The sequence below is a fragment of the Vicugna pacos genome, chromosome 1, assembly GCF_048564905.1.
Source record: "Vicugna pacos chromosome 1, VicPac4, whole genome shotgun sequence".
Taxonomy (NCBI): Eukaryota; Metazoa; Chordata; class Mammalia; order Artiodactyla; family Camelidae; genus Vicugna; species Vicugna pacos.
In genome coordinates, this window is record NC_132987.1 from 42939217 (window position 1) to 42965920 (window position 26704).

The window sequence follows — 26704 nt, forward strand, 5'->3', positions numbered from 1 at the left end:
AGGGGTAAGCAATGTGTTAAGAGTTACACATTAGTAAGCGTGGGGATTTGAATGCAGGCTGTCTAACTCTGCAGGGAAAACTTATAATCAATTAAATCAAAAGATAAGTGACCAAAAAAAGGGTAATCACAAGAAAAATTGGTAAGTTGAATGCTTTAGATAAACAATGTAACACTCTCTTTAGCTTTGTAAATAACATATAAATCAGCATCCCTCATATAATTTTTTGTTGATCTGTAAAGGTGATTTCACAGTACAGGAACAATCACATAACTAGTCCTTTGTCAAACTAATTAGTACTTTAATTACTCAGGTAATGGGCATTTAATAAGTTATCAATTCTCTACCCCAATAATACGTCAGTGAAAACAAAGTAACCCTGAAACAATCAAATAAGGCACTTGAACATCTTACTTGGATGACATGACGGTCTTAAAATTTTTTCTACTCTTCGTTTGCCAATGTATATCTTGAAAAGACTAAAGAAATAAATGTACAAAGAACTCCCAAATACCAGTTTGGTAAAAGAGCACAATAACACAAATACAGAAGTAACCACTGAGTAAAATAGCAATCTGGAGAAAATAGATGCATTTAATTCAAACAACTTCAAAATAGAAATAGAGAAGGTAGCTTTGTTTTCTACTCCATGCAATAGATTATGTTGACTGTGACCAATAACCAATGCAAAAGACTGATAGATCTTCTCCTCTACAATCTCTATAGAGCATCCCCAAATTCTATTTTTTAACCAAATTTAATCTCCAGAAGTAAGAGGATGATATCTTGCTAGGAAACATTACTTTAAATAAAAATTCGCAGTTGTCAAATAGCACTAGTTCAGTAGAACACCAAAAGAGTCAGGCCGGGTTGAGGGTAAGTAAGAACTTGAGGAAAACCCTGAGTTCTAGTCAAAGAAATTATTCATCTAACTCCTCAGAAGAACCATAGTTCTACAGAGCTAAGAATGGAAGGGGTTGGAGAAAATACAGCCGTTAGTAAAGTTCTGTGTGACCTAAACTTGGTGATAATTTGTTTGACACTACAATATAGGTCGACAAGTATATTTGGGTCTCTAATACCAGGACTACAAATACATGAGTTAACAAGTAGGTACTCAATGATCGATGACCAAAGAAGAGCTAGAAGGAAAAAACACAGCATCCACTTGCTACTGGTTCAGTGGCCGTCGTGGCTGCCAGCAGACAGTCCTTAATCGCAAGACCTTATGGCTGTTCCATCACACTGCCTTCCTGGATGATGGAAATCAGATATCAGGGCAAGAACCTGGCAGAGTTCTGGAGCCAGAGCAACACACTGTCAGGGACGGAGAAGAACCCGGAGCTCTGAGGCATGCAGCAGACATTCCACACACTAATCACAGACCAAAGGCTCTCTAAAAAAGACCCCAAAAAGTAACTGGCCAGAGTATGTGACCATGTCCCCATTGTATAGATGGTAAATGGTGGTATCCCAAAGTGTGATATTCCTCAATTCACTGAGTCTGTACTAAACACAAGAAATAGCATAGTGAGGGCTGACAAGGATCATAACAGATCCCATGAGACTTGACCTAGCGAAACACGGGGGATGAGAGGCAGAATAGCAGTGGAGGAGGCCTCCCAGTCACACTTAGTGGGGGGGGGGAGTAGAAGAGGACAGGGAGAGGCCCCTTCAGGTGGTTAGGGGAGGAAAGGTCAGGAGGACTGGGGCTGGGGGAAGGGGGTCTCCACTGGTGTTGAGTGGGTGAAAGGAAAAACAGAAAGGGCTATTGAGCTGAAAGGAGTAGGAGAAAGAAGTCGAAGAGAACTAGGGTGGCACTCTACAGTGGCCAAAAGGGGGAAGGTGAGCACAGAGGATGATGACAGTCTTGGCAGGAATGTCACAAAAAGCAAGCAAGCATCAATCCAGATGACCTTCAACAATGCTAAGACTCTATTAAATTTCCATGGTTATCTGTTCTAAATTTAGACTTTTTTTACTTGTAAAAATGAAAATTGCCTTGTTGCTTTGGTCCATTTTCTCTCATTTTTAATGTAGTGCAGTAGGCGGGGGGAGGGGGGAGACAGTTGGCCATCATTATTCAAACAGCAATTTTTACTGGGTTCGTAGCACCTTAGACAGCCTGGGAGGGAGACACTCCCCCAGTCCCTGTTCCCCACTGGCAGAGAGAGAGAAGGCGGGCAGGGAAGTAGCACTTACCCTCTGCAAATTGGTACTCAGTAAATGCCCTTTAGCAGAAGAGCAGAACTTTTATCTCCATTTTTCAGGGGAACAGAAATATCCAAAGGTTTAATGTGTTTAACTTTCATCTAACCAGTATTTTGTGGTTCTTGCTGGGCTTCCCTGAGTGTTCATGTTGAAACACCAGCATCTCCCAGGATGGAAGGCACATGTGCATCTCAGAGCTGTGAGCTGTGTCCTCCCACCTCATCAGACCCATGTGAGCATCCGTGGTATCATCTCACAATCCAGAAAGGAAGGCGTTCAGGTGCCTCATGCCTACTTCCTGTCTCCAATCCCTCCAGCAATGACGGTTCAGAGTCAGCTTTCATAACCCGCGGTGAACGACACACCTACCCTGAAGCACCCATCCTGATACAACAATGTCCAGAAACAGCTGAAGATGAACGAGAAAATCCTCACAGTATGCTGAGAATCATAACAAGATACAATTTCCATAAAAATCATTTTGGTGGCAGCTTCTTCCCCAAAAAAGGACAACGTAAACATAATATCTCTCATAGTATGTCTATGTTCTGTACCTGGGATAAATTCTATTTCTCCGTTAAATAGAAGGGAGAGGAAAAGTCTACCTAGGGAACTAAAATAACACACTAGGTTTTTTTTTTCCCCACTCAATTTGGACAACTTTGCAAAAGCGGATCATTTATTTAAGGAAGCCTTGACTTCCTCATCTTATTTAATAAGGAAAGCTTTAGCTTCAAGGAAGGAAGGGGACCACAGTGGGTCGTTTAGCCACAAAGGGAAGCTTTGACAAGGGTGGGCGCCAAGCAAAGCCACTCCAACATGGGAGCTTGGGGAAAGGAGTATCAGACTCATTCTGCCTCTAAGATCATTACTTGGTGTCCCAAGACGGAGATTCTCTACTCTCTGGGACAGAGGACACCAGAAAGCAGGCAGATCTGGATGAAATATGGCTCTGGCCCTCATCAGCTACCTCAGTTGTGTTCACCTTCCCAAGCCCCAGTTCCTTCGATGGGCAGATGAGGACAGTAACAGTACCTACCTCAGGGGGTTGCTGTGACAATAAATGAAGTGACATATTAAACATTCTGACACGTACCAGACATAGAACACGTACCAGCCCTCTTTCACCTCCCCTTACCTCCCCTCTGGTGGAACCCAGACCAGTAGCATGGCCAGAGAAACATCTCTAAATTTCACTCTCCTTGACTGCAGACTGATGAAGACAACTGTATATGAAAGCTAGAAATCGATATGCCAATGTTAGGAAATATTGTTATTAGCACCAATCAGCACTTCTCCCACACAACTGAATTTCACAGAGTAAGAGTAAGAAGTATCTCTTAGGCAGTTTCTGTGTCCCGCACTGTTTACTGCTTAATGTTGATACACTTTTATATTAGTATCCTCCAAGGGGGACCAAACTGTGCTTTATAGCTATTTTCATTTTCATTTCGTGCTTTTAATTAATGCTTTTATTTCTGTGCTCATACTCCAGGGTAAAACTTGAGAAAACCAGAATATGAAATGCTAAAGACAAATACTAACAGGCAACAACTTGATACTCGCTTATCCTTGCACCAAGATCCAAAAGGAGCTGGATATTTGTAAAACAAATAGTGGGACTGAGAACAGAAAAAATAAACAAGCAAAAGTGAGAGTCAAGAACAAAAGCACTGTGAGTTCCTCTGCAGTGACACTGGCCTTACAATCCTCAACACCCAGCAAAGTGCCAGGTACTTCCTCTGCCTGGAGGACAACATGACTTTGATCTACCAACACCTATGGATGAAAAGAAAAAAGCTAAACACTAAATCTGAAAGGTACTAACATTATTTTACTGATACGTATTTCCACTAACTGATTCATAGAAGGGCCCCATGTAAATTTATGGTCTTCAATTCCAAGCTGTTGAAAATAAACAGACTCCCCAAAAGGTCTCCATAACCCACCTTGTGCATATTGTTGAGATGATGAACTTGATGGACTTAGACAAAGCCTAGGATGGGACCTTATCCTGTGGTCCCCTACACACCTCACACGCCACATGGGGTTTCAGAGGAACCTAGTCACTCTGAATTGTCTTTTCATTCATGGCAAATCTTTAAAAAAAAAAAAAAGTCAAACGCCTAACTTCTGGAGTTTTCTCTCTCTCTCTCTCTCCATTTTTTAGCACAAGCAGCATTTTTTCTTAATTTCTAATCATTTTTACTCCCCCCTTTTTGCCAATATCGACCTGTCCCAGTGTTTCTTCTGGCCAGGGCGGCACTAGCTTGGCATGGACGTCATGCCAGAGGGATGGAAACTGATAGTCACCACAGTTTTGTACAAACAAGTAGGGTGAAGTTAAATAAAAAGAAATTAGAATCTGGATAAGGAGCAGTAATTTACACAGGGTTCTCTGGTTCTCTAGGAAACTCAAAAGAACCCTGGTAATATCAGTCTAAAGAGGTCCCAGGACTGGCTATAGAAACAGAAATACCGAATTCTGGATCATCAAAGAATCTTTTCTCCTCCAATAGTAAAGAATAAAAAAACACTTCCTTGTTCTGGTTATCTAATGCTGGATAACTAATTACCCCAAAATTTACTGGCTTAAAATAACATCTTTTTTTATTATCTTTCGTGGTTCTAGGGGCTCGCTCTTCCCAGCTAAAGCTGGAATCACCTAAAGGCTTCTCACTCACACCTGGCATCTTGCCGAGATGGTTGGTTGGCATCTCTTTTCTACAAACCTCTCCAAACAAGTCTCCCCAGCTTCCTCACAGCATGGTCGCCCCAGAGAACTCGGACTTCTCACAGGGCAGCTGGCTTCCCACAGAGCAAGTGCTCCAATACACAACAAGTGGAGGCTGAATTCTCTTGCAGCCTTTGCCCAAATAACTGGCACAGAGTCACTTTTGTGATATTTTACAAGGCAAAGCAGTCAACAAACCCACTCGAATTCAAAAGGAAGAAGGTACAGGAGCTGTGAATTTGAAGCCAGCGTTAACACACTATGCTCAGAGAGCCTTGCGTGGTCTCCATCACAAACAAAGGGCTGACGGCAGAGTGAGCGCCGGGGGATCAGACTTGTGCACTTGCGAGTGCTCTCGCCCCCAGGACATCATAATCTTAGTGCTAGGAGATTGGAAGAGGCATTGGTCAACTGTGCGAGTTAGCTATTTACAGTGTTTTCATTTCACTGCCAATCTCTAGGGCTGGGGAAGTTATTAGAAAGAAAGAGAGGTAGAAGAGTTGGCTCTAATCACTGGCAATCATCAAATTTACATATTTATTGCAAGTGTTTTAATGTCTTCTGGGTTTACAAAAAATGTCATTAGTATTTTCATGAAGGTGCAATAGATTTCGTTTCAAATTTTGATTGCTATAAGACTTCACTGCTCATCTTCTGCTGGTCTTCCAAGTGGAAATGAATGGATAATTAGTATAGGACAAACAGATTTGCAGAACATTAGCAAAGCAAACTTGTGTTTGAATTCCTGTTGTGAATAGTCATTGAGGTGAGCAGGAAGACTCCGGGTAATTTTACATTAAAACTAGAACTCAGTCTTACCAGTATTAGAGAATATATCTGTATACAAAACTGCTCATTAAAGCCAGGCAAGGGGGGAGGGTGTAGCTCAGTGGTAGAGTGCGTGCTTAGCATGCACGAGGTCCTGGGTTCAATCCCCAGTACTTCCTCTAAAACTAAGTAAATAGATAAACCTAATTACCTCCTCCCGCCACCAAAAAAAGAATGTATATTGTTTAAGCCAATAGATTCAAAACAGGATTTCAACTTGTAATCAATTAAAAAAATTAAATTAAAATTAAAAAAATGAACCCAGGCAAGAAAGAAGTAACTCCTAGAAAGGCCAACTTAGCAATGACACCAAAGTTTATCCCCACCAGTGACTCCTTAATGAATATCCCCGGCATTCCAGGCCTTAGAACACACAAAGGACGAGGCGAGGAGTTTTCAGTTTTAGATGACTAGCAAACCATGTGGGGATTGGTTCTCTCTGAATCCTTTGTCTTCCCCCTTCATGCTAACTGCAACCAAGTAGGTAGCTTTTCTGCCGGGCTTGTCTGGTTATATAATAGCCTGTTTCAAATTTGCTGAGTGACTTCTTCTGAAATCTCAAACCATCTTGAGGAGACTTGAGTTTGTCCTTGCCGCTCGAGGTCAAAATAAGGTAGGACAAGCTCTAGTAACTCTTTTCACTTTGGGGAGAGAGGCAGTTCTCGACTGCTGAGGACAAGGCAGGACCGCATGACAGTGAGGCAACATCAAGGCCTTCTTGCTTCGCTGGCTTTAATAGCCAGAGTTCAACACGGAGCAGCAGCTTATGACCACTGTGATGGGTACAGAGAAGAGGGTGGGCAGCATCAACGGGGAAACTGGGTTAAGAAAATCCCAAGGAAAAAATAGACAGCTTAATCAGAGCTTTCAAATTAATATGCACAAACTGGAATGAATTTCCAAAGATGTTCCTTTTTCCTTCGTGCCAAGATTGAAGCCTGTTTCTGAGCACCAGAAAGTTACAGCCAATAGAAGCATTTGGTGAGAGAAAATAATAATAAAAAATTAATCATCAAAGAGCTATGAATTGAGCCCTTATAATATTTGCCAGGTGAACACTAGGACTATCCCCATTTACAAATGAGGAAAATAAGGCACCAGTACATTTAATAACCTGCCCAAAAGCACTTAGCAAGCAAGGGGGGGCGAGGGCAGGACTGGCCAACAATGAAGTCCAAACTCTGAACTACCACAAGTGCAGAAGAAGAAACAGGAGTTCTCCCAACCTCACCAATTACTGTGCTGGTTATGTGTCTTCAGTTGTTAACCTCTCTCAGCCTCAGTTTCCTTACCAGCAAAACAGAGATAACTCTGAATTCTTTCAGTTGCTGTGAATTCCCAGAATCAGTTTTCAACACACGATAGCTATTTTTATTGTGCAGGCCAAAGGGAGACCGGTCAGACTAACAAAAAGGAATCACAGGAATGAGGAGGAAACCTAGAGGCATCAGGGACTCGAACACCCCTCGCCGAGCTCAGCACGGAGTCTGTGCCTTAGAGAAGGGCTCCCTCTCCACAGCCCCGTCCCATCTTTGCACGCGCACTGGGCGTAACTCAGAGAGTGTGTGGTGCCCTTGTCTGTAATTCAAGGAGTAAGTTAGATTTTCCTTTTCCCTCGAGATACATAAACATATAATAACATCATACAAAAATATATTTTGACTCATACCCAATCTTACCAACTCCAGTAGGTCCTTACGTCTGATTCCAAATGAAGTCCTCTTCCCACACAGCTCTCATTAAATCACTAGCTGGCCTCAGACCAGGGATCTTTAATGTTAACGGAGTAAAAACCCAGGCTCTGCGTGCGATCTGGCCACCTCTGCCAAGCAGCAGAGATTCCAGCTTCTGTTCTAACCCTGTCTCCCCTTAGGCCTCATCTGGAACTCTCCCTTTAGGAAAGACAGGGCCACTCAGCCCACCTGTCCCTGGCCACATGTGCCTCTCTCCTTCCCACCTCTGGATCTGCACTGGCCGGTTCCCCAGAGCACCAGCTCCTGTTCATTTTCACCCATTCCAGTCCCCTCCATCTTCCAAGTCCTTGCTCAAGGGACCCCTCTTCCAAGAACCCTCCTGATATGCTCTGAATGTTTGTGTCCTTGCCAAAATTCATACGTTGACATCCTAACCCCCAAGGTGATGATAGTAGGAAGTGGGCCTTTGGGGAAGTGACTAGGTCAAGAGAATAGGCCTCATGAATGAGATTAGTGCTCTTAGAAAAAGAAAGCCCAGAAGGCTCCCTTGTCCCTTTTATCATGGGAAGATGCTAGAAGTCTATGACTGGTAAGAGAGCCCTCACCAACGCTGGTGCCCTCAGCTCAGGGTAAGGCATATCTGTTGTTTATAAGCTGCCCAACCTGTGGTGTTTGGTTACACCAGCCTGAACAAACTTGACATCCCCCATGACCAGTTCTGCTCCGAGTAATCCATTCTCCTGCTCCTCTAAATTCCTATAAATACAGCCTTCTCCTCTCTACTGCACATATACATGGTTCAGTATTGCTGTGTAACTTCCCTTAGAGAACACTCTTCTCCCCGCAGTGAGTGCATACACAACTTGAGAGAGCATGTGTGGTTAAGGGTACAGGTTTGCAGTTGGCCCATCTGAAGTCACACCCCAGCTCTGCAATCTTCCAGCGCTGTGAGCTTGGGCCAGCTACTTAACCTCTCTAAGTAGTATTTTCTTCCCCTATAAAATGGGGTAATGATATTAGTTAACTTCTGTGGTTTGGGGGAGGATTCCTGCCAGGGACATATAAGTGCTTAGTAATGTTAACTATAATTATTATCACTATCCATTTCTCATGCACATTTCTATCCTCCAGAGCACCAACAATCTATTTCTCTGTCTAACTACCTATGCATCCATCCATCCAGCCAGCCAGCCAGCTAGCCAGCCATCTTTCCACCTATCTATGTTAGACACTCAATGAAGGTTGCCAATTGCCTCATTTAAATGCACCAATCCATCTCAAATTTCCATTTCTCCAAGAAACACGAAGCTATTCCTAGTTTTATAATCGGGCACTGAAACTCAAGAAGATTCTCCAGATAGGATCTCATACTAAGCATGCTGATTTCCAGGAGGCTGAAATGGGAGTGAAAAGTGATCATTTCCTTACTTCAGATATGCCAGTTTGAAGAACAGCTGAATAATTCATTAGGTCCTTTAAGGTGCATTGATCAGATTCTACTCTTTGAGAAGCATTTTACCTTGAAGTAACTATTTGTCATTCCCCTTTCAAATGAGAGGTAGATAATAGACTGCTTCTGTTTAGTGAAACTATAATAAAGGTCTAAATGATAATAATACCTTAGACTTGCAGAGTGCATCATTGCTTATAAAGCGCATTCATATCCATCATCCCCTTCCATCTTTCCAGCAGCCCCATCAAACACCCAGAGGGCTAATCTCAGTGTGATAAATGGGAATGCTCGGGAAGGTTCAGGTTCAAGAGCTTTCCCACATGCCAGTTCGATGGTTCGAATATTCCAACTCCTAGTTCATTGCTTCTTTTACGGCACCACAGGATTTAAAACCATCTGCACATCTTTACAAAGTGATGCCCAGCTGGAAAGAATGGAACCCACTGCTAATTTGTATTCTGGCTAAAGTACCCGTACTATCACCTCGGAGATGGGAATGAAAAGGGAAATTGTCGAATGGTATGTAACGCAGTTTTATACCACATGAGACTAAGACAGAGACCTCAGTTCAAAGTCTATTTTCACACTAGCCATTTTCAGGGTTTTCTTGCAGGAAGATAGGTGTACACAGCTCCAGCCTGCAGGAATTTCCTGTTACCATACTTATGAGGGGCTGCTTTTGAATACTCTTCCAACACAGCCAGGGTTCTGCCAGGCTCCCCTCACTCACTGCCCTCCAGCTGCCCCACCAGCTTCCTGTCATGCACAGGATGCTCCATCTGAACACCTATTCAGGGGGCATTCCCACTGCATGGCCTACTGCCTCAGGTCATTCACACCTCTGTATAAATACCACTTCGGAGAGACCCTTAGCCTGTCTCATCTCATCAACATCCCCCACATACTCTGTAACCACTTTCCATCCTGTTTCATCAAAGTACTTAACACTATTTGGCATCTGACAGATTTTTCTCTGTTTATAAATGGTCTCCCCACTAGAACGTAAGCTCCCAGGAGGGCAGATCTTTGTATAGTTCACCAGCACTTAGAATAATGCCTGATAATAGGAAGCTCCCAATGAATACACGTTGAACGAGGGAACACAGCCTATAAATTTCTGTTTAAAACCTCTACTTCTTCCAATCTGAAAAGATTCTTACAAATGAAACCAAAAGAACAAAACCCAATCTCACAACTAGGACAGGTATGAAGAAAAATTAGTGCTATGGATGGGACATAGAACCAGTAGGCAGAATCCCTGGGACCAGAACAACCACGATTTCAACTATTACAAATAGGTTCCGTCACCGGAGCTAACGCCATTCAGTTGATAACAGATTAATGACCAACACAACCCTTCTACCCCCACCAATTGGCCTCTCACTGCCTAAGGCAATTCCATCACATGCCTCAGGCTAGCCTTCTGCAAAGAGGTCCAAGTCATTTCTTGGATTTTGTATATATGACAGTAAATTGGCATTCATCAAGTGAGAAGAGAACAATGTGACATCACATGCTCTGATCTGATGCAATAATAACTACTCAACATTGACCATGAAGTATCCTTGCTAAAAATATTTAACCTGAAAGTAATTATGAGAGAATCATCACATGTCCAGAATGCAGGACATTCCACAAGACAACTGGTCAGGACTTCTAAAAAAAATCATGCCAGAAAGAACAAACAAGACAGGAAGGCTCTCCTAAGTTAAAAATAAAATAAAATACAACAACACTCGGTTTGATCCTGGATTGGGTAAACAGCTATAAAACTGAGAAACTAGAAAGTTGAATATGGACTGCGTAGTTTACAAAAGCTTTATCAGCTGCACATATTACTCTGTTTTACTTAAAGCCAAGATCCAATTTAGCATCAGTCACCCCTACAAGTATTATTATGTATTTTCTGTATAAATCATGTCCTTCTCCAGTTACATACATCTGGTCACAGTGAGATCTGTATCCTGAGTTCAACAGGGCTTAGCCTCCACAGGGCATCTTAAATGCTAATTGGAGGAGACAGGCCTTGTAAATCCTTATTTACAAGATGCAACCTGTATTTCCTAAGCCTGTCTGCCTTTTACATTCCTATTATTCTTTTTGTGCGTTTCTCCCTCTCTCTTCCTCCCTCTCACTCTACTCTCCCTCTCCTTTCTCTCTCACGGTTAACATTTAGTATACTTCTTGTTAAATACTACTTCAACCACCAAACTGTAAATTCTTTGAAAGTAGAAATGATACCTGGTTAACCTTGGCATTCCTTGAGGCTAACACAATGCCTCACATACAGTATGTAGATAAAAGGTGGTTGTGGAGTTTTTTAAATTACTGTACTTTAGACTGTGTGATGACTATTAATTTGCTTGAATTTTTACAGGATCCTGAATCTCTCTGTGCTACAAAAGATACTGAAGAACTAATGTATCTTTCATATTTTGCAACTTTCATTCAATTGCCAAGCCTCTTATATATTTCATGGAATGTTTAACAATAAAACTACTCTTCAGATCTTAAAAAAATATTTTTGAAGACATTGGAAAATCAAGACATTCTTTCCATGTATAAAAATTCAACGTGACTCAGTAAGTCAGTGTCACACCTTATTTCAAATTGAGATGGCATTACGAACATTTAGTATGATCTTCTGAATACTCTGCTAACAAAGCTTATGTCACCAAATCGTCCCCACATCATGATTTATACACCTTTCTCCATTCACATCAACTGCATCTTCACTCACCCTCTGCAATGAGAAATTTTACAGTTGCTTATTTCTTTAGTACTTATTGAATTGATTCCAGTATTGTGAAAGGTGTTATAACATTTAAAAATCATTTAACTTTCTGCTTTTCATCTCACACCTTGCTTTTTTAATTTCCATTTCCATTTGTGAATCTTGACATTTGTAAATGTCCTGGATCATCAGGCTCTGAGACATTTCATATTCTACTTTACTGAAATCGGACTGCTTGCTGAGCTTCAACGATTATCTTTCTTTTACTACTACTATCCTTTGTGACCATCTCCAAGACCACTGCCTTTGGTGGGGCCTCATGCACCCTCTTCCTATAATCAAAATGTTTTGCAAGGCAAGCTTTCTCCAAGGCCACATAGCATATCCCAAAGAATTACGATGACCTAGTTTCAGAATGTCACTCCAGATAGATTTCAGCCAGAGGCAAACAATACACAAAGCATCTTTCCTTCAGCAACTGAGCCTCATTTCTAAGAACTGCTCCCTCTCTGAGAGGATAAGCCGGTGGAAACCAAGCCCTGGGAGAAAAAGAGGCCATGGGTTTGGTCACCACCCAGCTGCACAATACTGGGAAGTGAGGCTCTGAGCTTAGCTTTCTCATCTCTGTAACAGAGCAGTCAGACTAGACCACCTCTCACTTGCTTTCCAATTCTAAGATTCTGTAATTCCATTGAATGTTCCTATGTGGGACAGAGAAGGGAACAAGATTATTAAATTTTAGAAATATGCATACTTTTGGGTAGTTCTTCTGTATTCTGTTACCTCAATGTATTTGGGGAACTCTGGTGATTTCCAAAATGACCTACAAAACCTTCAGAGATTAAAACATGGCCCAAACCATATGACCCAGTAATTCCACCCTTAGGTCTATACCCAAGAGAAATGAAAACATATGTCCGCATAAAAGTTGCACACGAATGTTCATAGCAGAATTATTCATACCAGCCAAAAAGTGAAAGCAACCCAGATGTCCATCAACTGATGAACGGATAAACAAAATGTAGTATATCCATACAATGGTGTATTATTCAAAAAGGAATGGAATCCCAACAATGAATGGATATTGCAACTTTTACGCTAAAGAAGCCAATCACAAAGGACCACATATGATATTAATCTAATTTTATGAAATGTTCACAATAGGCAAATCTAGATACAGAAAGTAAATTAATGGCTGCCTAGGGCTGGAGTGAGAAGGGTGTTGGAGGGAAATGGGAAGTGACTATAGTGAGTAAGAGGTTTCTTTTTGGGGTGATGAAATGTTCTAAAATTAACTGTGATGATGGCTATAAACTCTGTGAATATACTAAAACCCACTGGATTACATACTTCAAATGGAGAAATTGCATGGTATATGAATTATCTCTCAATTAAACTCTTTTTTAAAAATACACAAACATGGCCCCAGATCACTACCTAAGGATGAAAGAATAAAGACCTTTTGAAAGAAGCCCTGGTTCAAATCCCAGCACCCCTGCTCGATAGCTGTGTAGTCCTAGGTCAGGCTCTTAACCTCCAGTTCTCCTAACCTGTGACAAGGGGAGAACACTGCAATCTTTCTCAGTTGGCATGAGAATCAAATAAGGTGATGCACCGTGTCCAACATACACCAAGCACTTAATGGATGGCTGTTGTGGATTTTATTATGATTCCATCAGTAGAAGACCGGGTTATCTATTTTTTGAAATGAATTGATTTCAAAGCTCAGGCACTGAATGTGACTGCAAGTTTTTAGTAGCTAGTGCATAAGGAGAAACACTCATTTTTCATTTTCTGGCAACAGAAGTCAGTGCCACTTACCCGGAGGCTGGCTATCCTGTGTGTTTTGACTCAAGAAGAGGCAGTAAAATCAAAATGACTTTTAGTGTCAGTCGTTCCAATGGAGAATTATAACACATTTCCAGGTAGCCAAATACCTCAGTGATTTATGCCCAGAACTTGTCCTCAATATGTGCTGACTAATTAACTTATTCATGCCTGACTTGAGAACATTTTAATTTCAACCAGCATTTAATAAGTGTTGGTGAGATACGCCTGGTGCTGGCCTCTGGGGCTGCACAGAAGGAGCAGAGCTGGTTCCCGCCCTCAGGGAGTCTGTATTCCAGCATTCAGTCCTAAACTAATTGTAAAATTTACATTCACTGTAATTTTGCCACTATTCCAGCTCTCCAAATGAAAAACAGTAAAATCGCTCAGTACATGGAGGCAGGTAGTTGAAAAAAGCTGCCACACTCAAGGCAGTGCCCACCTTGCCGAGCATTTCTGAGGCCCAGTTCCACCACAAGCCGAGGGAAGAACTCGCACCAGGAGCTGAGAGGTCAGAGATCTCTCCCCAGCTCCCAACTCCACCACTAAGTGAGCCGTGAATCCAAACCACTTCACCCTTGTGCCTCTGTTTTCATCACTAAAATACAAAGGGCCTAGCTTTGATAGTAAACTAAGTTTCTCCATCACTTAGGACCAAAAAAATGCTCATACTAGTTGCACAAACATTTTTCCAGCTTTATTGCGATATAATTGATACAAAACAAACATTGTGTAAGTGTAAGGAGTACAGTGTGACAATTTGATGTGCATATGCTGCAAAGTGATTACTATAAGGTGAGCGAACACATCCAGCACTACTTGCACATAAACTGAGTGCAAGTGACCATTCTAGTTCTCAGTGTAAATTAATAAATTGGTACAATATTCTCTACAAGATGCTGAACATGTCCCGCTATACATACAAGCACACATAACCCAGAAAACATCAAGTGAGGTCCCTGAGCCTCATGGTAGAAATGACCCATTGTGGTAAATTCACTCGCACGAGGAGTGTCCTCTCAGGAGACAGTCCATCAGCCTGTTATCTAGAAAACACACACTTCCTTCCACAGCTCTTGCTTGATACTGCATGTAAAGTGATGCTGTGGTTCAACTTTGACACATATTTTCCGTCATAGGTCATAATATTATCAGCTCTTTTTGGGGCCCATGATTGCACACCACAAATACACACACGTACACACAAATACACACGTTTATATACATGCAATCAAATATACACATTGTTGACAATTGGGCCATTTACTTCTGTGAATTAGTAAATTATATTACAAACATGAAGATAATATTTACGTAGTTTTTAAAAACTAGCTAAATAGTGTCTGCTTTAATTCAATAATTATTAATTGCTTTTTAAACGCTCTACTTTCTCAAAATAACTTCGTCTTATTACTTTTTTAAAGAACTATTGTCAGAAAAAAAGGAAAATGAACTTACTTTTAGCAATTACACATTCATTAAATACCTAATATGGAGCAGAAACTGGGCTGTGCACTCAGATACAAAGATAAATAATTAATGAGAGACTCTAGTTAGCTTTAATACTTGATGAGTTCATAATCAAGTGAAACTATGGTAAAAAATTTTTTTAATTAAAAATGTTTTCAGCTTTATTGAGATATAATTGACATATAATATCAAGAGTCTGTGTACAATATATTGATTTAATACACTTATATATTGCATAATGATTACCACCGTTAGCATTATCTAACACCTCCATCGAGTCATATATTTACCAATTTCTTTTTATGTGATGAGAATATTTAGGATCTTCTCTCTTAATAACTTTCAAATACATTATTGCTAACTATAATCACTATGCTGTACACTAGATCCTTAGAACTTACTCATCTTCTTACTGGAAGTCTATACCCTTTGACCAACATCTCCTCATTTCTCCTACCTCCCCTCAAGCCCCTAAAACTTTTTTTTAATCAACCAAACTAATTCTTTTCATTGATACAATGACGAGCTCATTAGTGCTCTAACATTTCCCAGATGGGTTGGCTCTGAGCAATTAAAATCTTCAGAACCTTGGACTCTTCCTCTGCACAAATGAGAAGGCAGACTAAGAAGTCTATCACATCCCTTCTCCAATGGAAGTATGTGATTCTAACTGCCATTTTAAGCCAGGCTGAACTTTCCATCTGTTTCTACAAAGTACCATGGCTAAAGCTGCAGGCATTTTGGCCAATACGCAAACCAGTCAATGTGTGGCATTGTGTCAATACGTGAACAGTTCTTTACTGCGTAGCTATATAAACCTGTGCATGAGTTACTGAACAGAGGAAATAGCTACAATCACCCAACTCATTTAAAACATAATCTGAATTCATACTAACTGGTATATTGCATTTATGTGGACTCCCATTCAATTACATATGATTAATTTGTGTGCTTTAGAAGAAGGCAATGAAGTTAATATTTGTTTTTAATATGCATGTACTAATTTATGTGAAAACCACAATTTAAGCAACCTGCCAAATATCAAAACATGGGTATTACAAATTTTTCTCAGATTGCTGTTAGTTATGTTATAAATGGTAACACTAATTCACTTTAATACAAATGCCAACTTTTTAGCACCTTTTTGGCTAAATATAGATAAGTATGCATAATTTGACTATCTACAAATTCTAATTTTAAGAAATTATATTTATCACTCATATTATATTTGTTACTCATATCTACACAGTACTTATGCAGAAAACATCCCACTGGTAACTTTTTCAATATTTTTTTATAAAGTTTTAATGTGAACAATGTGGGTTCTACTTATCAAAAAATGGAAAAAGTGACAGCAACATGAATGTAAAAATGCATTTTTTTTTAATCAAGATCATCTTGGAATACATACAAAACTATCTTAAACAGGAATGAATTCTACTCAGTTCTACCTGGCCTCAAATCTCTCCCCACCTTGACTGGAACTCCATCCTCCCTAGACCCTCTAAATCTTTCTCCCTTCCTTGGTACCTGTCAGTTCACCCCTTCTCACTATACTCTACCACTGTCAACCCTTCACTGTTTTCCTTATAAGACCATGACTCCTCAAGTCCAGGCACAGATACTGGTGACTGAGGAGGGAAAAGGTTATGGTCACTGGAGTTGGGCAGGGCAATGAAGAGCAAGACCCAGGTGTTAAATGGTAGTCTACCTGCACAAATAATTCACTCAAGAATGATGAAGACAAGTGCAGCCACTATGGAAGACAGAATGGAGGTTCCTCAAAAAGTTAAAAATACAACTGCCATATTATCCAGCAATTCCTTCTCAGTATTTATTCAAAGAAAATGAAAACACTAATTCAAAAAGATATATGCACCCTCATTTTAAGAGCATCATTATTTGCAACAGCCAGGACATAGAAACAATCTAAGTGTCCATGAATGGATGAATGGATAAAGAAGTTGTAAGATACACCCACATACAAACACAGAGTGGAATAGTACTCAGGCATAAAAAAGAAATCTTGCCATTTGCAACAACATGGATGGACCTTGAGGGCATTATGTTAAGTGAAATAAGTTAGAGAAAGACAAATTCTGTATGACCTCATTTACATGTGGAATCTTCAAACAAACAAACAAAAACAAGTGTATAGATACAAAGAACAGATTGGTGCTTACCAGAGACAGGGGATGGAGGAAGGGGGAAGGAGGTCAAAAGGTACAAACTTCCAGTTATAAAATAAATAAATCATAAGGATGTAATGGACAGCATGGTGGCTATAGTTAATAAGCCTGTATTGCATACTTCAAAGTTGCTAAGAAAGTAAATCTTAAAGGTTCTCATCACGAGGAAAAAATTGCAACTATGCATAGTGACAGATGTTAACTAGACTTATTGTGGTGATCACAATATATACAAATACTGAATCATTATGTTGTACATCTGAACCTAATATAATGTTATGCATCAATCATACCTCATTAAAAATAAAGATGATGAAGACAAAAAACAAACAAACAAAAACAAAGGGGAAACAGATTGATGTAAGATCTTCAAAGATGAGTAGAAGAGACCATAATCTTGGTAAACAGCAGACAAAAGGAACACAGAGTGATAAAGCATAACATTCGGGAGCTAGATTAAATGATCTCAAAGATGCCATTCATTGCTAACATCCTTTTGTTGGTTGACTGGTTACTCTAACTAGGCCCTAAAGACATTTCAAGAATCCTACTGTTTGCTCTCCTGTAGATTCTTCAGCAGATTGCCCAGATAGACCTATTTTCGTACCTTCCCGACCCTTCTAAAATCCCCAGTCATCCCCTCTGTGTCTCAACAGATAAGCTGGCTTCCTTCTTTACTAAGAAAAATCAAGGTCACCAGAAAAGAGATTGCTCACACACTTTCCTTTGCATCTCAGCTCTTACATTTCTTCACTTATCTTTTCTTCTTCCTAATTTGAGGAAGAATTTTCCTGACTTCTAAGATTAAATCCTCTGCCTTTGATCGTCTTTTTTTTAGCCTCCAGAATCTAAAAGCTTGTACAAGTTTATTAACCTTGTGAGAGTTTATTAATCTCCCCAATACTCAGGCTTCTTTTCTTAGCTGTAAAATGTAATAAATGCCCATCCTGTAAGGCGGGTTGTAAGATTTAAATACAATAACACATTAACGGAGTGAGGTGCTTAACAAACAGTAGCTGTTAGTATTGCCCTGTAATGCCTGTCTCTCTCAATTACCATACACATTTATTCTCATGTTAATTAAAAATTCACTTACAGCCAACTTTCCAAGAGGCGTTCAAGCCACTGGGAATATAGCTGTGAACTAAATCAAGAGACCAGTCCTTGCCCTCATGGAGTTTACAGACACGTAGGCAGAGAAAGACAGACAATAAATAAAACACAAAAGTAAATTACATAGAGTTAGAAGATGTTAAGCCCTATGGAGTTGCAATTTATGAAAGCAGGTCCTGGGAGCCCTCACTTAAAAGATGGCATGTGCATAAGCAAAGACCTCAAAGAGCAGATACTCGGAGAAGAGCATCCCTGGAAGGGTTGAGGAGTAGCAAGAAGGCCAGTGTGGGGAGGACAGGGGATGAAGGCAGAACAAGGGAGGTGGGGGGAGGGGTGCAGATCTCACGCCAGGGCCCCATAGGCCATTGCAAGGAAATCAGCAGTTACCCTGATCAAGTAAAAGAGAAGAAGCCGCCAGGGAACTTTGTATAGCGCACGATCCAACTTTATTGTTACTAGGATCAGTCCAGACCCTGCAATGGACAGACCCCAGATCAAGGAAGGAGTTGGGAGGTCAGTTAGGAGACTACTTCAGAATTCAGGAGAAAGATGATACTGACTGATTGACATCAGTAGGTGTGAGAAGTTGCAATTCTGAATATATTTTTGAAGAGAATATAGTACCAAAAGGATTTTCTGATGGATCCACTACAGTGCGGTGCAGGAAAAGGGGAGAGCCAGTGACGCCTCCCAAGGACGGATAGGGTAGCAAGCAACTGAGATGGACATGACAGCAGGGTCGTGCCTTTAGCTCTCCCCCACCATTGCTTCCCAGGCTTGTCATCAACTACCCAAAGGTCTTCCTCACTTTAAGAAGAGGAAAGAAAGCACATTAGCTTTCTGCGGTCCTAATGTCTCCTCCTGCTGGACACTACATCTCCTGCACAATTACCCTGTAACCACTGCCTTCCCTTAAGGACTTTCCTCCCCCTCCCCTCACTACAAAAGACACCTCCTCTTCCCTTCCACATCACACTCCTGCAGGGTCCCCAGGACCCTCCAATCATCCAGTCCAGCAGCTGGGATTCTCTGCTGTCAGCTTCTTGCTTGCTGTAGCACCAGGCACTGCCTAACTACCTCCTTCCTCAGATTCTCACCTTGGTGGGAAGATCTTGTGATCATTCCTTCCACATTCTCCTCTTTCTCTTTTATGGTCTCTTCCTCTAACTTCTCTCAGATACCACAGCCTCTGAACTCTGCTCTGTCCCTCCAAAGCTATATTATCAGGACCTCACACAGCCACTCCCTTCATTCTGACTGTCCCATTTCCATGCCTGGAGCACTGCTGATTGAACAAATGAATCCATCCATCCATCCATCCATCCATCGTTATATCTTCTATATTTAGTTTTCACCTGTCTCCCAAGCTCCAGCTCTGTATCTACAACCAGGAACTGCACATTCCTGTTAGAAGTCATGCTGCCCTGTCGAATTCCCTGGGCCTAAATTAACACACCAACCTAGCTGTGCCTCCAGATGCAGTTTCAGAAAGCAGATACAAAAATGAAGACAAGAAAGGAAACATAAATGGATCATAAGGGACAGAGATCCAAAGAAAGCAAACAGATATTTATTCCACAGGAAGAAATTCAATAGTGAATAATAAAACCAATAAAGGTAAATATTCACACATGGACCAAAACCAGCTCCCAGGAGCAAAAGTGCAGAGTTCCAAGCAAAATAACTGAAAACAGACCCCACCTGTGCCCAAAAAAGTAATTTCAAATACTTTTTAAAACTCATACAACTAATAAGGCAGAAAATCAGGTTAACCATAAAGTAATATCACCAGGCCCAACCTCACACAAGCCAATGAACCACCTACAAAGTCTGGTGATGAAAGGGTTGTGATAAAACAATTGCACTCCCAAATTACTGTTTACAAAAAAAGGCAAAAGAAAAATGTTAAGCTATGCAAGAACTCTTAAAATATCACACACACAATATTCATCAAAAAAAGGAAAGTATACATTTCAGCTAATTGAAGATAAATCATAATAAACACAAGAATATAACAGAGAAAACAACCAATTTAGTATAATCAATTTAATGCAAATCACAAAAAGCACACCTGAAAAACAATGCATTATATTAATATATTCCAATTTTAATTTAAAATGTAATCTTTTAGAAAACAAGGATATAATATTAAGTTGAGATCAGATAAGGTCTCAATCTACATCAGTTCAAATTAAACATTGGGATGCGTAGGAGAAGCGAGTGATGACGGTAGGGGAAATAAGGTATCATTCTTTATTATGCAACAAGGACATTAAAAGATCCATTTTATTTAACAATTTGCATAATTAAAGAACCACAAGTTTAAGTACATATTAAATTGTATGTCTGAAAACAGCGTATATAGGAAAACAAAGCAGGCACGAGGGAAGGTGGAATTAAAAACATAACAGGAGATCAGACATATTTATGGCAATAAAAGCAAATGGTTTAAACTCTGTGTTTAAAAGAAAACTCTTAGATTAGGTTCAATAACAAAATCTTACTACATGTGCTGCTTTTAAGACATACAGAGGAATAAATCAAGACAAAGTTTGGAAAGAAAAAGGAAGATCAACTACATCAACCAAAAATAAAAAGTCAGGAAACCAAAATTAATTCCTAGGAAAAGCCATTACCTGTGACAGAGTATTTTTATATTAATAAAAATCTTTATCTACTATGAAGTTGTAACTGTTAAAACTTACACAGCAAATAATACAGTATAGGCACTTATAACATACACAATCAAAAACGATGGAAAAACAAGTTTTACCAGGAGACCCAGAAGACATCCTTGTCTGATAATTCTTCCAGATCACATTTAGAATCATTTTTGTCAAATCCTAAAACAAATTCCTGCTTGGTATTTTTATTAAAGTCCCATATTAACACAGGTAAAGTGGACGTCTTTACGAAATTTTGCTATCCAGGAACATGGATATCTCATGCATTTACTCAAGTCTTCAGTATGCTCCCTGTTATGATTTAAATTTTCCTTCATATAGGTCCTGTTGAGTTCTTGTTAAATTTATTCCCAGATATTTTACAGTTTTTATTATTATTGTAAAGCTATCCCTTTTTTCAAACATATTTTCTAATTGATTATTTTGTCTGGCTAATAAGAATGCTACTGACTTAGGTATACTTATTCTGTATCCAACATTGAATTATTATAGTTCTAATAATTTTTTTAGTTAATTCTCCTAAGTTTTAAAGGTATCATTTATACAAAATGAAAATAATGTACCTGTCATCTAATAATTATAATTCTTTTTTCTATTATGTCTTGCCTTATTTCAAATGGCTAAAATTTCCAGAACACTATACATCATTACTGGTCCTTATCTTAACCCTAACATCCTTGTATGGTCTCTCATTTTGAAAGAAATATATATCAGGGTTGGGGGATAGCCCAACTGGTACAGCACGTGCTTAGCATGCACGAGGTCCGGGGTTCAATCCCCAGTACTTGTAAAATAAACAAACAAACAAACAAACTACACCCCCCAAATTTTTCTACTTTAAAAGAAATATATATCAATTAGGATGTCTGCAACTACAAATAAATGAATACACAACTAGAAGTGGCTTAAACAATAAGGAAATTGTTAGCTAGTATAACATGAAGTCTGGAGTCAGGCCAGTTCCAGGGCTGATTAATTCAGGTGCCCAACAATGTAGGGACCTGAGTCTGTTCTTCTGTGACTCTCCAAGCTTTCCACTCACGGTTGCCAGATGGCTGCAGCAAATCTAAGCATCACAGTCTTAGAGACGATTTCCAAGTGCAGGATAGGGAAAGTCTCATTTTTTAAAACCCATTTGTAAAAGTGAGGAAAACCTGCCCAGGAGCCCCCACTAAAGCTTCTCCTCGTCCCCCCTCATTGGCCAGGGTTGTGCCATACGACTTGTCTAAACTCATCAACAAAAAAATGGAAGCCAAATGACCGACTTCATCTATTCCACCTCCTCCACACTGGGGCTGGAGAGAGTTCACTCCCCTGAGAATTTAGGGGGGTGAACACCCAAACAAACTCAGAGCTTCGACAGCAAGAAAGAAGATGAGAATGGCTGATAACCAGCAGTGTCCCCATACACAGTGTCTGGGTTTTGACAATTAGGTAAGAGGTGGGCTGTTGGTTTCAGGAACATTATCCATCAAGTTAAGAAAGAATCTCCTTATTAATAAGAGTAATAAGAAAATAAGAGTTAGTATAGTAAGAGTAGATTTCTTCGTTTTGCTTTGCTTTTTTAAAAATCAAGAATGACTGCTAAATTTTACCAATACCTTTTGGCAACTGTGGAAATGATTCCGGAGCTAATAACCTTTGGCCTTCCAGTATGTTGTATTGTATTAACAGATTTTTTAAGACAGAAATAAGGGTACTTCAAGGCTTAAAAGTGTTCAGTTCCATACTGATTAGCAATTTTCAGACTTTCTCATACAAAGCAGGACACACACATTGTTGCTTATTAGTAAACAACACACAGAGACACACACACACACACACACACATAAACATATAAAATTTACCCACATCCTTTATCAGATTGGAATCAGAGGGTGGCAAACAGGGGAGAAATCTTGTTTTGGGGTGAGGACAGCAGGGCAGGAGCGCACAGGAAAGGTGAAAAGTTCACCTCTACGAAACAACCCACACTTCATCCACATCAATATTCTGCAACACTGGCGCTCCCACCACAGAATCGTTGTGAATTGCTTTAAGGTACTCAGCTTCCCGGACATCTCAGTGCCCATCTTGGTCCACTTCCCCCACCTTCCTTGCCCCACACTACTATCCTTCTACCCGGTTTTCCTGCTGAATGTATCTATTTTTCTGTCTGTCTCTCCCACTACACTCCTGTGCTTCTTGAGGGCAGTACCTATACCTTGTAAACCTACCTACATACACCCAAATTGCTTGCTTTGCCCCAGATTCACAGTGCACTTTCTAACTGTTTGAAAAAATGATGCTGGTGTTGAATGTGTTGAACATTTTATCGTGCAATTTGTAATATGGTAAGTACTGTCCTAAGTACTTTATATGAAATATTTTTTAATTCCTACAATTTCCCTAGATATACTATTATTATCTGCATTTAACAGGTGTAGAAAAAGCCTAGAGAATTTACATAACTTGCCCCAAGTTGCAAAGCTTTTAAGCTTAAGGGCTGGGACTCAAATCCAGAGCCTGATCCCTGATGTAACCTCTAAGCCGTTCTGCTTCCTGTGACTCTGAAAACAAATGAGATAAGCCACAAGCTCACAAATGAGCCCAAATGATGTCACGGTCACCTCGCAAAGAGGTTACTCTCCGTGGAACTGCCAAAAATGTTGTGGCTGAATTCACTGCCCAGGTGCTATCTGGAGAATCCTAGCTGGACGCCAGAGGCCCTCATCATTCACTGACCCTCTCTGATTTTAGAAGGACTGAGAACAAGCTGAAGATTTGAACCCTCCAGCACAAATCTGCAGCCAAACAGCAGTATGTCTGTTCCTTTCCCTTTTCCACACAGAGCCATCAGTGCATTTGCCCCCTCGGAGATCACTTGGTGAGGTTCTCAAGAATCTCAACACACCTCAGAAAGAATGAAACCAAGTGCAGCTGGATCCACGCCAGCTCCCCTCTCCTTTTATTGCCTCCCCAAAGCCTATAAAAGCTTAGAATCTATTAATTCTATGTTTATAGCAGGAATTTCTACTCATTATTACCTGAGAAAAGAAGAGTCAATTTAATACACTTGATTTCAAAGATTCTATCCAATGAAGCCAGAGTCCATTATAGTCGCATCAGCTAATTGCTCTCAAGTGCAACAGTCTGCATTTGTAAAAGGAAAAAATATCGAAGCTTAACAGGTAATACCCAGCAGAGAACATGGAGACATGGGGATAGCTTTTGTGGCTGAACTGTATTTTGCAGACCTGATGGAAAAAGCTCCCCCTCCAGCCTGCTCTGCTCGCGGGACGCCATTTAACTGCCATGGGCTTATCCCCCTACAGCTGTAAGAAAGAGACTACAGAGCCAGAAAGCACTCATAAAGCCAATCAATATTTAGAAGCTGAAAATAAAACAAAGAAATAGACAGATGTCAGCATAAGCAAAGGAAAAGAGCCTTTGCCTTGTGACCCCAAGACCTAGTTCTAGGCTAATACCTCTGTCTGTTTCTGGGATGCTCTGGGATTCACAGCTGCATGAGATACTCAAGGACCTTAGCTTCTGAAGGACATCTCAATCCTTCCCTCTGTCCCAGAGCAGACCAGCCACTGGCAGAGCTCTCTCCCACAGCAGTCAGTGAGGCGAGAGTGAGTCTACTGGCGAGGTTAGTCCCATCATTCCCAGCTCTTAGGGAATTAGGTAACAGAATTCCATGTACCATCTGCTGACCACACCAAGAGGCAATCCTGGAACTTCATCTGATGTCCCTGGGTTACTGAGAGAATCTGTGTCTTTCATACACTTCTCCAAAGTAAGCTTAGAAGGTTTCAGATGACTTCATTCAACAGGTATCCGAGTGCCCACACTGTGCCACAGATGACAGGTGCCGAGGAAATCCAGGGGACAGATAACACAACATCCTTTACCCTGCCTTCCTGCTGGTCATTGGTGAAGCTGCCCCACACACAGTGCCTTTCAAAGTACAGGGAACAAACCTGGGAATATAACTGCCGTACGTTCACTGTGACTTGTCGCCCATAAAAATTCACCCGTGTCTCATTTACCAAGCCCGTGCTTATAAGAGGTTTATAGTCTGTTGTGTTAATGAACCACTTTCAAGTCTGAAGGGAGACAGAAAAAGCAATAACTAAAGGCCATTTCACCATCTTAAAACCCCTTCTGCTTCTTCCCAGTGAACTTCATCAGATAATGCCAACATGAAGTCCCACAACTGCCTGGGACACGGGCTTTTCAGTTTCTCAGGAGTCCCTGTACTTTCTTAAGGTTTCTTTCCCAATACCATGATCTCTTACAGGCTAAAAACACTGAATGTAAAACAAGTCCCTTATCCATTCAGTGCACAGTGAAGCTGCCGGATCCAAACCAGAGAACTCCAAGAACGTATCTACCACTGAGTTATGTGACAGGCAAAATAAGGGATACAAATGTAAATCAATTAATCTTTTTTTCAAAACAGACCAATCTGCATTCAAAACCAGGCTCCATCATTTTCAATAAGTCTTTTAACCTAAGCCTCAGTGTCTACCTCTGCAAAATTAGAAGAATAATGGTACATATCACAAAAAGCAACTACATGCATAAGACGAGACTTTTATAATCAGTAGCCCAGTGCTTCACACATGGCAAGTGGTCTAAAAGGGTATTAGCTATTAATATTTTTATTATATAAATGATGTTTTAGGTCAGTATCAGGCGCATCCAGGTGTTGGTGCGATTTGAAATTCGGTGCCCTGACTACATCACATCTGGGAACTGCAACGCTGAAGACCAAATCTCTGCCTTAACCAAGGCCAGTGTGAACCACCAGCCTGCGCCACCTGCCTTCCAGCCTTAGCTCAGCACCTTGCACAAGCAGCCCCCAAAGCTAACCATGCACCCGGTTTCCACCAGCTTTCTGAACTTTCCACCCCATCTCCCAGCTGCTCAGAGAGAAGGGTCATACTCTCCCCACTTCCTCAACCTCACTGGGGCACCTCAGAGGGCAAAAGCCTGCAAGCTAGCTGCTCCTTACAGTTTTTCTGTGCACAATACGACCGTCTCTGTGATTCTTCCTTTGTCTCTGCTTGTATGATATCAAGACCATGTCAGCCTGGGGATGACCGCAGTGGTAACTGGCTCAGAGCCTCCATCCAGTTCTGCTGCTTCTGGGAAGTTCCCAAGCCTCTTCCCTTTCCCACATTTCCCAGAGGGCATTCTCATGGCCGTGGTTGCTACTGTCATTTCCAGCACTGCTTTCCTCCATGACAACTGACCGTTTTAGTCCCCCACTGTCACCTCTAGAGCTCAGCTCCTCTGCTCCCTTGGAGCTAGAGAATTCCTTTTCTCAAGTGATCATAGTTCCTTTCAGCATCTTGTCTTCCTTGAATCTCTAGGCAGATACAAAATGTCACTGGGCTTTATAAAAACATAGCAGAAGACCTGCCTGATTCTTCTGAATTAAAATTTGAAAGATGAATAGCTGTTAATCAGAGTTGGTGGAGCAATGTTAGGGGGTGAGGGAGGGGTTCCCAAGCAGAAGAAGAAACAGCGTGCCCTGTTCCATCTTTCGGCTGGACTGCAGCTCTTGTGTTCACCACTGCATGCAGGACCAGGGCACTGCTCCTATCTCCTAGTGGGTGTACAGCATATGAACAAGAGGCTTAAAGCAGCTGGCAACTAGCAACTGCAGTTTGGTACAGTTTCTTAAAATGCAGACCACGATCGTCTAAATTATAGAAGGGCCATAGAGGGACAGCTCTGTGGGTCCCCAGCTTAACTACTGAACTGGAACATGCAA

General features: G+C 40.8%; 1 protein-coding gene and 1 long non-coding RNA gene across 5 annotated transcripts in view; one reads left to right on the forward strand and one right to left on the reverse strand.

The window, feature by feature from the left end:
* TNIK (TRAF2 and NCK interacting kinase) overlaps positions 1 to 26704 on the reverse strand; it is a 357941-nt gene that overhangs the window by 315339 nt on the left and 15898 nt on the right. The gene's annotated exons all lie outside the window — the stretch shown is intronic.
* LOC140696488 (uncharacterized) lies at positions 3366 to 5441 on the forward strand. Its single transcript, XR_012072924.1, has 3 exons — positions 3366 to 3531; positions 3707 to 4031; positions 4844 to 5441. It is a non-coding gene; the product is annotated as an uncharacterized lncRNA (long non-coding RNA).